The following is a 14,303-nucleotide window of genomic DNA, read 5'->3' as shown; positions in this document are numbered from 1 at the left end:
CACCCCCATCCTGGGGAAAGAGGAACGAGCCAGTGTCAGCTGTATTTCTCCAGGACAGGTCATTTAGGGAGTCCCTTGCCAGCACTTTTTTTTTTCCTTTTGATGAAATTAATTATGAACACTGCCCGGGGTCATTTGACTCCGGAGATACATGTCAAGATAAAATATTTCAGAAACACTTATATTTAATAATTTAATATGGTGGTTTGCATTTGGGTGCAACAAAGGGAGTTATTGGTAATTGCAAATTTTAAAGAGGCAGGATGAAGCCTAACAAAGTAGGGGACCATGGGACAACATGGGAAGGTCACCAGAGGGTTTTGTTCAGCAGGACCTGAGGCCTGAATTTAGGATGGGCAGCTAGTCCTTTGTAAGGAAGATAGGAACCTTCCCAGTGGGTGAGACCATTGTCCTGCTAGATAGACAAAGAGCTCAAGAGAACCCTCAGAGAAAGGAGCTCTCCGCCTCAGTCATAGGAAATCCAAATTTGAGACTCGGAAATCCAGGGGTCCTAGGCTCCACAGCTAAGGTACAAGATCCCAATAAACTTGACCTCCTAGTCAGTGCCCCAGGTCTTGGAGTTCCTTGGGATAGCTTTGCATCAGGTAGGCCCAAGTTCCAAACCCAGCTGCTACTTTTCTGGTATGCCTGTCTCTGTCTCAGATATAATGCAAAGACAAAAAGCAATCATACCTGTAAGGTAGCTTTCAGAGAGGCTCAAACATGAAAATCAAGTAGTAAGCAGATACTGCAATGGCTAATAATAAAATCTCCCCGAAGCTGAGTGACACGATCATTTCCACTTTACAGATGAGAGACTGAGGCACAGAGAAGCTAAGTAACTTGCCCAAGGTTACATAGCTAGTTAGTGGCACTGCTAGGATTTAAATCCAAACACCATGGCTCCATGTCTCTATAAAAGGAGGTGAGGCCAACATGGGCTGGGAGACTGTGACACAAAGGGACAACATCCCATGCCTGCCAGCTCTCTCCGGATTTGTTCTAGACAAGAGGTGGCCTCGCTTCCTTTGCTCTGTCTGCAGGAATCAGGGACATACCTGGTGCTGGCTGATCAGAGGATTTGCTCCTCTGACCTTGGAATCTTCTTAGTCATATAATGAAAAGGGCAGCGGCCTGGCAATTGGAGACACACACTCCAGGTGACCTTGGGTAGTCATGATCCTTCTCTGAGGCTGAATTGCTTCCTAAGACTCTATAAGCATCCAACTTCCACTTCCCTCAGTGAGCCCTTACTTGTAAATGAGGGTTTATGAAGACATATAAATGTATTCTATGAACAATGGTGATGTTTACAAGATATTCAGGCACTGATCTCCCTGTATTTCCCAGCATCCACTGCAGTTACAGTGGGATCTTATGACTTGCTTTGGCCAATAGACTACTAGAAAAAGTGACACATGCCACTTTCAGGCGGAAGCAGTTAAGGGCCACAGAAACCTTGGAGGTCACAACTTGTTTCAGGTGGGACAGGACTGACCAAGACCAAGAGATAAATCATCCCTGGCCAGTCCACTAAGATTTGGGGATTTCTCTGTCACTGCACACACGTGCCTGAGCTTTCTGGACTATTGTATACTCTTGGTTCATTCTCTGGGCAGCTGGTTCATCCTTGCCACTGGGCCTTTGCACCTGCCATCACCAAAATTCCTTTCCCTTCCTCTTGCTGCTGAGTTTCCGTCCCTTCAGGCCCAGCCCCCTGCCATTCAACCTTTTCCAAAGACCTGGAAAAGTTTCCCATGTTCTTGTCTGGATGGCCCAGGGGAACATTCCTGCCTCCATTTTGTGCATAACTCTCTCTGTCACTGTTGTGTACCAGTCCTCCCTAGTGATTTGTGAGGCCCTCAAGGGCAAGAGTCACGTCCTGTCTGTCTTTATACCCATGTCTGGTGCTCACCAAGTGCTCTGTTAACATGAATGGCATGAATAAATGAATGAGTGAGCCCTACCTGTCTCCTTATCTTACTTTCACAGCCGAGCATGTGGCTGGGCCTCCCTGGAGGGCATGGCCTAATGTTGAGAGTTAACAAGGACACAGACTGGATTCAGTCCTGCTCCTCCACCAATTTATCCTGTGGCTTTGAGGAAATCTCTCCAAAGCCTACTGTTGCTCCATCTTTAGACAAGCACCTTGCCCCAGGAAGTTGCTTGTGCTGAGGTCCACCCAGGGTGGGGGTGGTCTCTGATGGTCTGGGGTGGAACAGGGCTGGGTGCAGAGTCTGCTCTGAAGTAAGCAGGGTGGTCCCTGCTCTGCCAGTGGCCTCTGCTTCCTCCTCTGTAAGAGAAGGTACTGAACTTGGCCATCAGCAGTATCCACAGAGAAGCTAATGTGGCTGGCTATATATCTGGACCGTATTTAAATTCAGTTTCCTTAGGGAACCCTGGCACCTTGCTGGAAAACAGCTCATGCGTGTCACCTGGAAATCATGCACTCTATCGTGAGCAGAGAAAAGGGGCCAAGGATGGGTGCTCAGATGCATGAGTTTTGTGTGAGTCTTCTTATTAGGGCTCCCCCAGCTAGGCTTCACCCACTGGAACCCACTAGCAAATGAGAAACAAAAAATAACAATGTAGACAATCTCCAACCTCCAATTTACACAGCTTTGTTAGCACTTCACTGGAGAGGAAGTCAACACATAGGTGCAAATACCACTAATCAAGATCAAGTTTAAGCACAAAGTAGGAAAATGATCACTCGTGATAGCAGCTGATTTCTAGTCATGTCTTTTAGGAACAACCCCAAATTTATTTTTTCCCCCAAAGTTCCAGATTGTTCTTCTCTTCCAAACTTTTCAAAGCGAGCTTAAGGACTCTGAGCAGGAGCGGAGTCGGATATTTTCCTTTGTCAGGATCTATATTTTAACATACTCCCATTATATTTCAAAGAGTAGACATGATTGCTCTTGAAAAAAAAGAAGACCAAAGCGAGGGCATTGTCTATTATCCCACCCTCGGCCCCAGAAATGCTCTCATCAGAGTCAGCCGGGTGTCACTTATTAAATCCCACAAGATGAACCACGAGCTCCTTTATTTTATGCCAGAAGCAACTGGTAAGTGGACGCAAATTGATTTTTGAGAGGATGCTAAGTGATAATACTCCCCAGTTTCCCAGTAAAGAAAATATACCTATTTGAGGGAATTTTCAACTTGGGGTTGAACTTGCCGATGCCTTTTTAGAGTCCAAGTGGAAACTATGGAGCTTTTGTGTGCCCGTCAGATGTCTTTGCTTAATGCTGAGGGAGGAATGATAAATATGCAGAATGCTTTGATGTTAATACCAAACGGGCCTCCGAAGGAGCGGACTAGAAGGCGGTTGACACTGTGGTTTTCATCCCTCGGCAGGGATCGAACGGCTGCTTGAAAATAAATGGCACCTGTGGAGAAAGTGCGTTGCCTGTGATTATGTCATGGGAGCCTGTGTTCCCCACACCGGCTGAAGGGCCCTGGGCTCAGAGCTCCTCCTGGCAGGGGAATGGGAATGCAGCCAGGGGATAAAAGCCAGTGACTCACTTTGTTGTGTGCTGTTTGCCCGGGAGCCTGCAGACGAGCCCAGGCAGTGGTAACCAAAGGATTCACAGGAAATGGAGGCTAATCTGCAGGTGGGGTGTAAAAGGAAAAAGCACTCTAGAAATGAATGGGAATGCCACTGGGTTCAGCTGCCTTCCCTGTGGGGCCTTGGTTTCCCCAGCTACAAAAGGAGTAGTAGAGTTGGGTGATCTCTAAGATGCTATTATTTGCTGTTGGTTAAGAAGATGAAGTGGCCACACTGTCCCTTCTGTTGAGGGTGGGCCCCTTTGGAGGTGTCTGTCTCAGTCCCTGCTCCTCAAAGTCAACCTCTTCTCCCAGTGTGGTTGGTGAGGGTCAGGCCAGGGAATGGGAGGCCGGGGTATATAAGACCCTGCCTCTCTGGCCTGCCATGTGATAACTGTCAAGAGCACTGTGCACTTTTGCCTTCACATACCTTTCCTTCATGAAAAAACTAAAATTATTTTATGACTGCCTGGGCCTAAAGATGACTATAATCCCAGCTATTATTTCTTATTATGCATCTATTGTTCTTGTATTCATGTCTTTCTTCTGATTTTAAGAGAAATAAAATGAAAACATTTCCATGGACCCTGCTCATTGACTTCCTTGGAAGTTACCCACTGTCAAAGCTGCCTGTCTTCCTTGAACTTAATTCTCAAAGACCAGACCCTGCCCAGTACCGGGCAGAGGGGCACAGGCAGGTGGGAACTGTGTACTGCTGAGTTATGTAACATGAACTTGGCTGAAGGGTGGTAGGGGACATCCAGAGCCCAGCCCAGCCCAGCCCAGCCCTGTGCAGCCAGCTGCAATGGGTATGCTGTGTACTTTGGGGTCAGAAACCTTTGGGTTCTCGTTCCCTTGCCCCTTCTTATCTGAACAACCTGGGTTATTTTGCTTGCTCTTGGCCTCAGTTTGCCAATCTGTAAACTAATGCCAACTTGACCACAGGTCTCCTGAGGCACGTTGGCACTTGGTAAGTGGGAGCTGTTGTGAGAACGTCTTGTGTAACATGACAGCAGGATTTTCCCAGGAAGTGTCATTTATTCCTAGGCCCCTTAAATGCATTTACATTCGGCAGCCCAAGTCTTATTTCAAGAATTATGGACCCACTAACTTCCCCAGTGGGGCTGATACCCAAGATAAGACAAGGGTATTTTTGATTTCCTTTTTCCACAAGACATTCCAGGCAAATCAACTGGAAATGATTGTGGAGAACAGAAGCTCTGGGGGCCTTTGCCAAATTCTTTCTGTTAGTTTGCAGGTAACAGACTTTTTGTAAGTTGGTCCATCTTGGTTTTTAAGACATGACATGCGATTCAGCCCTGAATCAAACTAACGAGAGGTTCTGAAGGCTTCTGGTAATTTCATGTGGAAACAATGTCTTAAATTAATATTTTCTTTAGTTCAAAAGGCTGTCTCGCCTTTTGCTGAGTGCTCCTGCTGCAGGGTACAGAGAGTGACCCTAGCCAGGAGGCTTTGCGACATGGGGGTAAAAGCCCCCATGTACATATCAATAACAAAAAAATATCTCACCCGGCGGCATTAGTCTACCAAAAATGTTTTACACCAGTTGAGTACAAAAAATCAATTCTGAAGTGTAGCATATCACAGCCCACAAATTACATGTGTCCAGTCAAAAATATGAGGGGAAAGACGGGGAGGTGGGAGGGGTGTCGGACATTTCTGCTGTGAGAGGGAGCTGCTGACACAACTCCAGCCTGTCTTTTCTGAATGGTGTCACCCTCTGCTCCATGGGCCCCCTGAAGCTCCCTAGCCCACCAGGAGTGGCCTTGTATGGATGGGTACAGAGTCAGCTGTCAGAGCCCAGTGGCCAGGCCTGGGCTAGACACTAAGTTCTTCAGAGGGCAAGCACAACTTTGTCCTCAATGGACTTCAGTTTAACAGAATGAATAGGTCAGGGGCTCAAAGTTTGCAACGCTTCTGTGTGGCAGGTGTTCTCCGGTTTCCATTCTTCATTTACTTGTTCAATCAATATTTACTATGCACCGTTGTGAGCTAGGCGAAAGCCCAGGGATGGGCAGTGAACATGAGGATAATTTTAGGGCCTTCACAGAGTGCATGGTTCCCTTCCTCCTCCCCACCGCCCCTGCGCTCAACTGTGCTCCAAATGAGCCTCCTTGGAACCTGGCCAGCCATTACTTCCGCAAGCCCATGCACAGGTCAACACTTTGCCCACAAACTTCCTCACCTGGAAAACTCCAAATCATCCTTTTGAGCCCTAGTTCCTGAATTCCCTCCCACATATGATGCTGGATGCCTTGGCAGAAGCACGTTCCTCAGCTGTGCACATGGTTGGGCACTGTCCCCCGCCCCCGGCCCCAGCCTGTGATGACCAGGATGTGTCTTTTTGTTGGCAGGACTGGGTCTTGAGCTCAGGGCCCTGAACTAGCTAGGCAGGCATGCTGTCACTTGACCCATACTCCTAGCCCTTTTTTGCTTTAGATTGTTTTTCAGATACGGTCCCTTGCTTTTGTCCAGGCTGGATCTCAGACCTTGATCCTCCTACCTCTACCTCCTGATTAGATGGAATCACAGGCACAGCTCACGCCTATCTTTGCCTTCCAATACTCAGCATGGCGCTTCACTTATACTAGTCTCTATTCATATCCATGTTATTATTGAACTGAATATTCGACTGCACACCCCAAATTCTTAACTTCCACACCCTTCTGCTGTGGTGTGAAGCCACATTCAAATTCAACACACAAATGAGACAGTGGTCTATTTAAAAAGAAAATTGATGTGTGTAAGGGAGGTCAGGAAAGAGTGGAGGGTTGAAAGGAAGAAAACCAGACTCTGGTCCATACTAGATGGTCACTTTTTCCAGACCTTGGGCATCGGAGGATCTCAGTGCCACAGACAAAGAAGGCTCTCAGGGCCTGTTGGCTCCATACCTGTTCTGAGCCGAAGCCATCTGGGGAGGGGGCTCTCACCTGTCAGGAATTCAAAAACTTCATTGAAATGGGTACCACCTCCATTGTCACGTGGCCCTCCCATTTGTTAGGATCTGCTCCATGGCAGGCCTAAAGTAGCTTAAAAACTCTTAATGTGGGAATGAATGAGTGACTGATTAAGAAGTAAAATTAATTTGAGGCAGTTGGCATGTAAAATTATGGCTGTGTGAGGTAATCACACAGGAATGCTAATGTTAACATCTGTGGAGCCCCTAGGTTCTCAGAAGTGGGTCAAGAGAGAGAAGGTGCCAAGTTTTCATTTTCAGGCTATGGGAGCTAAAATCCACAGAGGTTGTGGAATTCTCAAGTTCATTCATTCATTTATCAAACTAATATTTATTTAAGGTCTGATACAACCACGCATTCACTCTTTGCACATGTGGGATACATCAATAAATAAAACATAGAAAATCTACGTCTTTCTGGGGGTCCTATTCCAGGAGGAAAAATAGCCATGAGTAAAACACATAATAAATCAGTAAATTTCATAGCATGTGAGATGGTGATAAACATAGAGAAGAAACTAGACCAAAGTAAGGGGCCTGTAGTTTAAACAGGGTGGATGGAATAGACCATGTCGAGAAGAAGGAAGTGAGAGAATGTGTGGCTTGTTATCCTGCAGGGATGCCGTGAATATTAAATATTACCATGTACGCTGGGCATGCAGTAAGTACTCAGCTCTGGTATTGATGGTTTTCACTGTGGTCATCACTTTGACATTTTCATCACCACTGTCACCCTCAGCTTTGTTATCGTTGTCTTCATTGACCTCCTCCTCCTCCTCATGGTTGTCCTCATGTCATATCATCATCATTGTCACCATCAACTTATTCTTCATTTTTATGCTTCTACCTGTACGAGTTTCCTTTCCTCTTACTATTTTGTTACCCTTCTGGGATGACCGGGGGTGGAGGAAGTGCTGGACTCTATCAATGAACTCACAGCTATCATTGTCACAGGTCACATCTCCCAGAAAGACTTTTCTGGGACTTTCAGTCCAAGGGTGGAGGTTGTTTCTGTTGCAGGTTGTTATCCTGGTAATAAACCAGGATGAGGGAAATTGTCAAGAACTATGGAAAGTCTACCTACAAGTTAACAAGATGGTTTGCCACTGTTTTATGGATGCTGGTAGAAGACACAAGACTCCTGGGTCAGAGAGAAAGGATAATTTACTAACTCAGAGCAATAGTGGTAGTCAGAGAATCCACACTGACACCAGTTCTCTGAACCCTAATTCCTAAGGGCAATGTAAAATGTGGGCAGGGGATTCTGCTCAGGTAAAGAGTTAATAACCAAAGGAAAGTTTGGGAAACCTGGAGCTTTAGAATAGGCAACAAGCCTACCTGAACTTGGCCCTGGATTCAGACATTACCTTATTCTACTGGTCAGTTAACAAACCTACCCTTTGCTCTAGACACTGAGAATGTCTTGTTCTTCCAAGGCTGCTTGCAGTATAAACATCTGTGAAAAGATAGTCTGGAACAAAGGCTGTGTGCATGTATGGAGGTAGGGAGTCCTGCTCTCAAGACATGCAGAAATACAAGAGACCCAGGGATAATTATCTCGAACAGAACAGAGCTGGAAAAGAATTAATAGTAAGAATTATTTGTAACAAAGTCATTATTAGTTTGGGGTTCATTAGTCTCCTGGGAACTCTGGGATGAGTGAGAATCCAGGCTATTACTTTAGGACTGCTGTGTTTCTGCCATGTCTGGGAAGCAGTGTAGCAGTTCTGGTTGTGGTCTTGGCTTTGACTCCCATTGCAGCTACTTTCTTTTCTCTCTCTCTCTCTGTCTCTGTCTTTCGTTTTTGTGGCTACTTTCCTTGTGGTGTAGCTCTGGGCAATTCTGGGCTTGTTTCCTTATCCTTAGCATGGGAATAATGATGGTGGTTACTTTAGGAGGTTATGGTAAGATCAAATTGTACGCCTCAACAATGCTTAGCTCAATGCCTGCTATGTGCAAGAGCTCAATTAATGATAAAGATGGCGGGGTGATGGTTTTCCACAGAACATGGGTCACGGGAAATCAGCAGGAGACTGGTGGCTTAGTCAGGTGATAAACTGTAACTTGACCCTCTGAGATCAGAGGTCGGAGACATATTTTTTTCATCTTTCCATATAGTGATTCTTTTGGGCTTTTAGAATTGAGCTGTTTCAGAATTTAATGCCTTTAGATTTGCTTACATGTTTTTTTCAGAATTGTGTCATAATCAAACAAGAATTCTTGTTCATAGAAATCTCTGAAAATGTCAAAATTGAATGTAGAGTATTAGTTTTTCCTTATGTGCCACATTAATACTACTGAAGATTAAATCTTAAACAGACATATATGTTCATAAACCATAACTCAGAACCCTAAGATAGACATTCTATTTGTGGGAAAAGTTAATCAGTTCAATGTACTATATAAGACTATATATATATAATAGATGTACTCCTGTATGTCTGTTGTGTATGTCACAGAGAATGTGATGGCAGATAGTTGACCAGCAGTAAGCATGACACAGCCTCTCCCTAAAGTCATGAATGCTGTTGCTTCATAATTCAAATGGAAAGCAGAACATAGCTGCATAGGAAGGTTTAACAAGGAGATGAGAGAGAGAGAATATCATAGGGGATTGTCTTGTTCTGTTTTCTGTAGCTATAATGAAAGACTGGGGACTTACAAAGAATCGAAGCTTTTTTGGCTCATAGTTGTAGAAGCTGGAAGTTCAAGAGCAAGAAACCAGCATCTTCTCAGCATCTGATGAGGCCTCATGCTGCATCGTAACAGGCAGAGGGGAATTGTGTGGCAAGAGAGCAAGTGTGCCAGCTCAGGTCTCCCTGTCTCTTCTAAAGTCATGAATGCCCTCATGGGGGCTCTGTCCTCGTGGTCTCATTCAATCTTAGTTACATCCCCAAAGCCCTTCACCAAATATAATTAACAATGAATTTGGGGATTAAATTTCCAATACATGAACTTTAAAGGAATGCTTTATAACCATAGCAGAAGGGTATCCTGATGGGGAAGGGATCTTTGACAGGGCCTTTAGAAAGAGCCAAATCTGAGAGTTCATTCTGGATTCCAACCTTGACTCTTATCTCTGTGACCTTGGACAAATTGTTGTAACCTTAGCTTTTTCTAAGGCTTTTTCTTCAGGTGTAAAAGGGAGTGTTAAAACTGTCCTTAGAGGACCTTGTGAAATTCAGTGAATAAAGTATTTCATCTGCTTAGCAAGTGATAGAATCTAGAAATTGCACTTCAGAGTTTGTGGGCCAGTCATAGATGGAGTCCTGAGCAAGCAGGCTCTCTGATGGAAGCGCCTTTGCTGGGATGGCTTGTGGGCCCAGCACCTGGAGCTGTGGGAGGAGGCAGGATTGGGCAGAAGGGGAAAGTGAACCATGGTGCTGTGGCAACAGAGGGTCCAGCTCAAGACAGGGAGAGCTACCGCTGGGGTGGCCCTCTGAGTTGAAGCTGAAGGTGGTCTTCTGTCACCTTGTCAGCCAGTCACTGAATAAGGACTGCCTGGAAGGAGAGACCACAACATGGCAAGGGAGCTCCCTAAGCAAAGACAGGTCTAGGAGAGGGAGCTCCCCACAGCTGGGGAATGAGCACCCAGGTCCTGAAGGAAAATCTAGGTGGCACACTACAGTGTCCACTACAGCACGCAGAGCCAGCAGGACATGTAGAATGGACAAGAACAAAATCAATTTCTCTCAGGTATCCTATCACTTCCTGTGAGGCCTGGGTCCAACAGACTGGGTGGAGCCTTCACCATGACAGACAGGAAGCTGTGTTCTGCCTCTGAAGGCTCAGCTCTGGCCTCATGCTGCATCACCTTGAGTGCTTTACTACTCACCCGCCCCCTTCCTCCTGCCTGGCCCCTGCAAACAGCCCGCCTGAAACAGCCTGTCCCCTTCCTCCTGCCTGGCTTTATTCTTACTTGTGATCTTTAAATTTTCTTGAGAGGATCAAACAGTAGAGTATCAAAGAGCAAGTTCTCATAAAGAAATGGAGAACCCCTAGAAAGCCCTAGAAATTGCACGAACTCAATTGCAGGCCCCATTTGCTAGGCCAGGATTGGTGGAGTCAAATTAGAGAGCTGTAGGATGACCTGCAGATTTAAGGCAGTACTCCTACCCAGAGTTCCACCAGCTCCAGCACCCCGGACTCTGGACAGTTCATTTGCTCCGTTTGTAGCCTCCTTCCCCATTACTCTCTGCCTCTGACATTTAGAAATGTGAACTCCTCCCCTCCTATCTAACAGATGGGGGCTCAGGGGGCTTCAAGGCTTTAGGCTAGTCTGCCAGGAATACCACCTTCAAGGATCTTTATTCACATGGAGCATAGAGAGAAGTCCAGTCACTACTATTAATAATTGAACAAAGCCTCCAATTTCCCTGGAGACACTCCACAGCTCCTGTGGCAAAAGGATCAACAAGGACTTTTTAAAAATGGAGACGAGCCTATTGTTGGCTCTGATTTGATGGATGCCAAAGTCTAAGGTGCTTCGAGTTCACATTCAGCCTGAACCGCGATGTGTTGCAGTTTCTTCTTCCCAGAGCCACTGGATAAATATTTAGTGATTTGTACAGAGGCGAAAATGTCAATTAATTGGAAAATTACTGCTAGCCCTGACCCATGAGAACTAAATTCCCTCAGAACAACTTTTGAGTTTTCTTTACAGAAATTCTCTTGAGAGTTAATAATGTCTCCAATATAAAGAAAAATTTGGGGGCTGGTACACACGGCCTGCAATCCCAGTTTCTCCAGAGGCAGAGAAAGGATTATGGTTCAAGGACAGCCTGAGGAAAAGTTAGTGAGACCCCCATCTCAAAAACAAGCTGGGTGTGGTGGCCCACAACTGTGGTACCTACTCAGAATGTGGAAGTAGGAGGATCGTGGTTTGAGGCCAGCCAGGGCAATGTTAGCTAGAGACCCTACCTAAAAAACAAAATAAAAACAAAAGGACTTGGGGTGGTAGAGCTTCGGCCTAGCATGTGTGAGACCCTGAGTTCAATTCCCATTATGGCAAAAGAAAAAAAGAAAGAAAAGAAATTTCTCCCATTAGAACCTCTTCCAGTGCTCTGTGTGTGGGTTTGGGGTTTGAACTCAAAGCTTTGTGCTCGCAGAGCAGGCAGTCTACCACCTGAGCCACACTTCCAGTCCATTTATTCTGGTTATTTGGAGATGGGGGTCTCACAAACTATTTGCCTGGGCTGGCCTTGAACTATGATCTTCCTGATCTCAGCCTCCCAAATAGCTAGGATTACAGGTTTGAGGCACCTGCACCTGGCATATTATTATCATTTTATTTTTGCTTATTTTTTTGGCTGTACTGAAGTTTGAACTCAGGGCCTTGTGCTTGCTAGACAGACACTCTACCACTTGAGCCACACCTTCAGCCTCCAACTGGGATTTTAAATGGAGATGGAGACAGTTGTCCTTCTTTTCCCAGGCCAGCACCCCGAAACACAGCGACCAGTGAAATCCACAGCTGAACTCTGGTCTCCTGGAGCAATGTGCCTATCTGGCTTCGAGGACGCCCCTTGCAGGGTTCTGATCATAGGACAAGTTGGAAGCAACTTGGGTGCCCTATAACAGGGAACTTGTTAAATAAACTCATTTGGTTATGCAACCATGATAGAGACATTGCAAATGTATAATCCACAGCATGGAAATGTCTACAGGGCAAGTCACAAAATAGTAGGTGGCTATAGACCTGTGTGTGGGGTCTGGAAACATTCAGCCTCAACATCATGGTCATTTCCCCCAGCAGTGAGATTATTGGTGAGCTCTATTTTCTCTTTTCTGCGCCTTTTCTTATTCTAATTTTTCTGCCATACACGTGTATTTCTTACATACAGGAAGAAATGGAAAGTTGTGAGGAGCACGCCAAGGAGGAGTGTCCCTGTTGAAGTGGGCTCTCAGCATGAGGAGGCAAGAGCCTCTGGAGGGTCCTGCTCCTCAGCATTACCTATCTACTCATCTTGACAGGAAGGAGGGGCAGGATGGCCAAGTGCAAAGCCATTTTAGACCCGTTTCCATCTTCTAGAGTGAAAGCCACAGGGAGTGTCTTACCCTCTCTGAAACAGCTCTTCCGGTGGTCCTCAGATCTGGGTTGTGAAGCTCTACAGCCAGGATGCCTCCCAGTCTTGCAGAAAGGGCATCCTGGTGACTTTGTGCCCACAGGCAATACTTTTACCCTATGCTGTCACTGTCCTCCTGGGGTCTGAGTGCCAACTCAGGACAGGACAGGCCATCCATCTAGGCCCCACATACCAGGCTGGGATCCCAGCTCTCACAAGGACCCAGGCACTGAGCACCCCACAAGCAGCCAAGTGGCCTCCTTTAAAGTACATGTGTGCCTTTGCTCCAGGGTACAGCACGGGGTGGGTGCCAGTCAGGCCGGGGGAGGCGATGATGGTGGCAGCTATCTGCTGATCTTACTGTGGCTAAGGTTGCATGGTTTGTAATTAGATGAAAGGTCTGGGGGCAGGGAGATCATTTCCCTCAGCAGGTTATCATTTGGGCAGAATCAGAGGCTCGTCAGGCTCTGTGGGCTCTGCCTCTCTCTCTGTTCCACCTGCTCTTGCTCCATGGCCCTGGCATTTGGGTACAGAAACTTGGGCTGCTGACTCCCTCCTGTGCACCCCACAACATCCATGTTCATTGAGCAGACTCTCTTGCCCACAAGTCCAGGACCCCTTGCCTCCCCTTCCCACCTATCACATTGATCTGCACAATTATTGATCGCTGCCTTCCCCACTAGACTGCTTTGTTCACACTTGTCTCCTGTCACGTGACACAGAGCATGGCATAGAGTAGCTCTCAGTAATGAGATGAATGAATGAATGCATGTGTGATTAACACCTGGCACCCACCAGTTGCATTCTAACCTGGAGACCAGAACCAGCTTTCCTGGCTTGAGTCCAAGTCTAGCGACCACTAGCTGTGTGACCACGGGCAAGTTGCACGACTGTTCTGAGCTGATTTTCCCACCTGTCCAATGTGGATGCAGATTCCAGTGAGTGTAATGAGGTGGTGCCTGCAGAGGGCTGCCCATGGGACGCACAGCATGAATAGCAATGTGCTTTTTTTACTGGCTTTTGAGCCTCTCCCAGGCAGAGCTGGAGGTCACCTTTGTTATAAAATCCCTTGGTGCCCTTGTGGATCTTGGCTTCTTTGCCTGCCTGTGTGTCACCTTGTCCTCTCTACTCAGTGTCCCTGGCTTGGGGGACAGAGGAGGGCATTGGGCCCCTTGCTCTCCGAGGCTCTGCTGTTGTGAGGTGATGCACTCAACTGAATACTGCCTGGAACTCTTCTGATGCTGCTACCATGGGGTCTCTGCCTTCAGTCCCAATCAGTGCAGGCAAGCAGCCATCAGAGAAGGGAACTGCTCCCAAAATTCGTGTGCAGAGCCCTGGGTTGTGCAGAAGACCAAGCAGTGGTCTCCCTCTCCTGCCTCCTGGATGAGGCTCCACACAGGGATGACTACTGTGGCTTAGAAAGGGAACCACACAGGTTTTTATCTATATGTGAAGGATCCTGTGAGAGGGAAACTGCTCCTTCAGAAACTTGATTCTGACACAGGGCACAGACATGGAGATTGTCACCTCTGGCCCATTAAGCTGGTGCATTCTGAGTCTGCATCTGGGCCAGGTGTGGAGATGCATATCTGTAATTTCAGGAGGTACAGGTAGGAGAATTGTAGTCAGAGAACAGGAGGAAACCTATCTGAAAAACTAACTAAAGCAAAAAGGATTGGGGGTGTGGCTAAAGTGGTAGAGCACCTGTACAG

General features: G+C 46.6%; 1 long non-coding RNA gene across 1 annotated transcript in view; it reads right to left on the bottom strand.

Moving 5' to 3' along the window:
* The window catches only part of LOC141424603 (uncharacterized), a 37,293-nt gene extending 24,428 nt beyond the window's left edge, over nucleotides 1–12,865 (bottom strand). Inside the window, exon 1 of the long non-coding RNA XR_012449476.1 lies at nucleotides 12,584–12,865. This is a non-coding gene — a long non-coding RNA (uncharacterized lncRNA). The remainder of the gene's footprint in view (nucleotides 1–12,583) is intronic.
* Between the last annotated feature and the right edge of the window lie 1,438 nt (nucleotides 12,866–14,303).

This window comes from Castor canadensis, chromosome 7, assembly GCF_047511655.1.
Source record: "Castor canadensis chromosome 7, mCasCan1.hap1v2, whole genome shotgun sequence".
NCBI lineage: Eukaryota > Metazoa > Chordata > Mammalia > Rodentia > Castoridae > Castor > Castor canadensis.
Note: the sequence above shows the minus strand (reverse complement) of the source record. Positions and strands in the feature narration are given on the sequence as shown.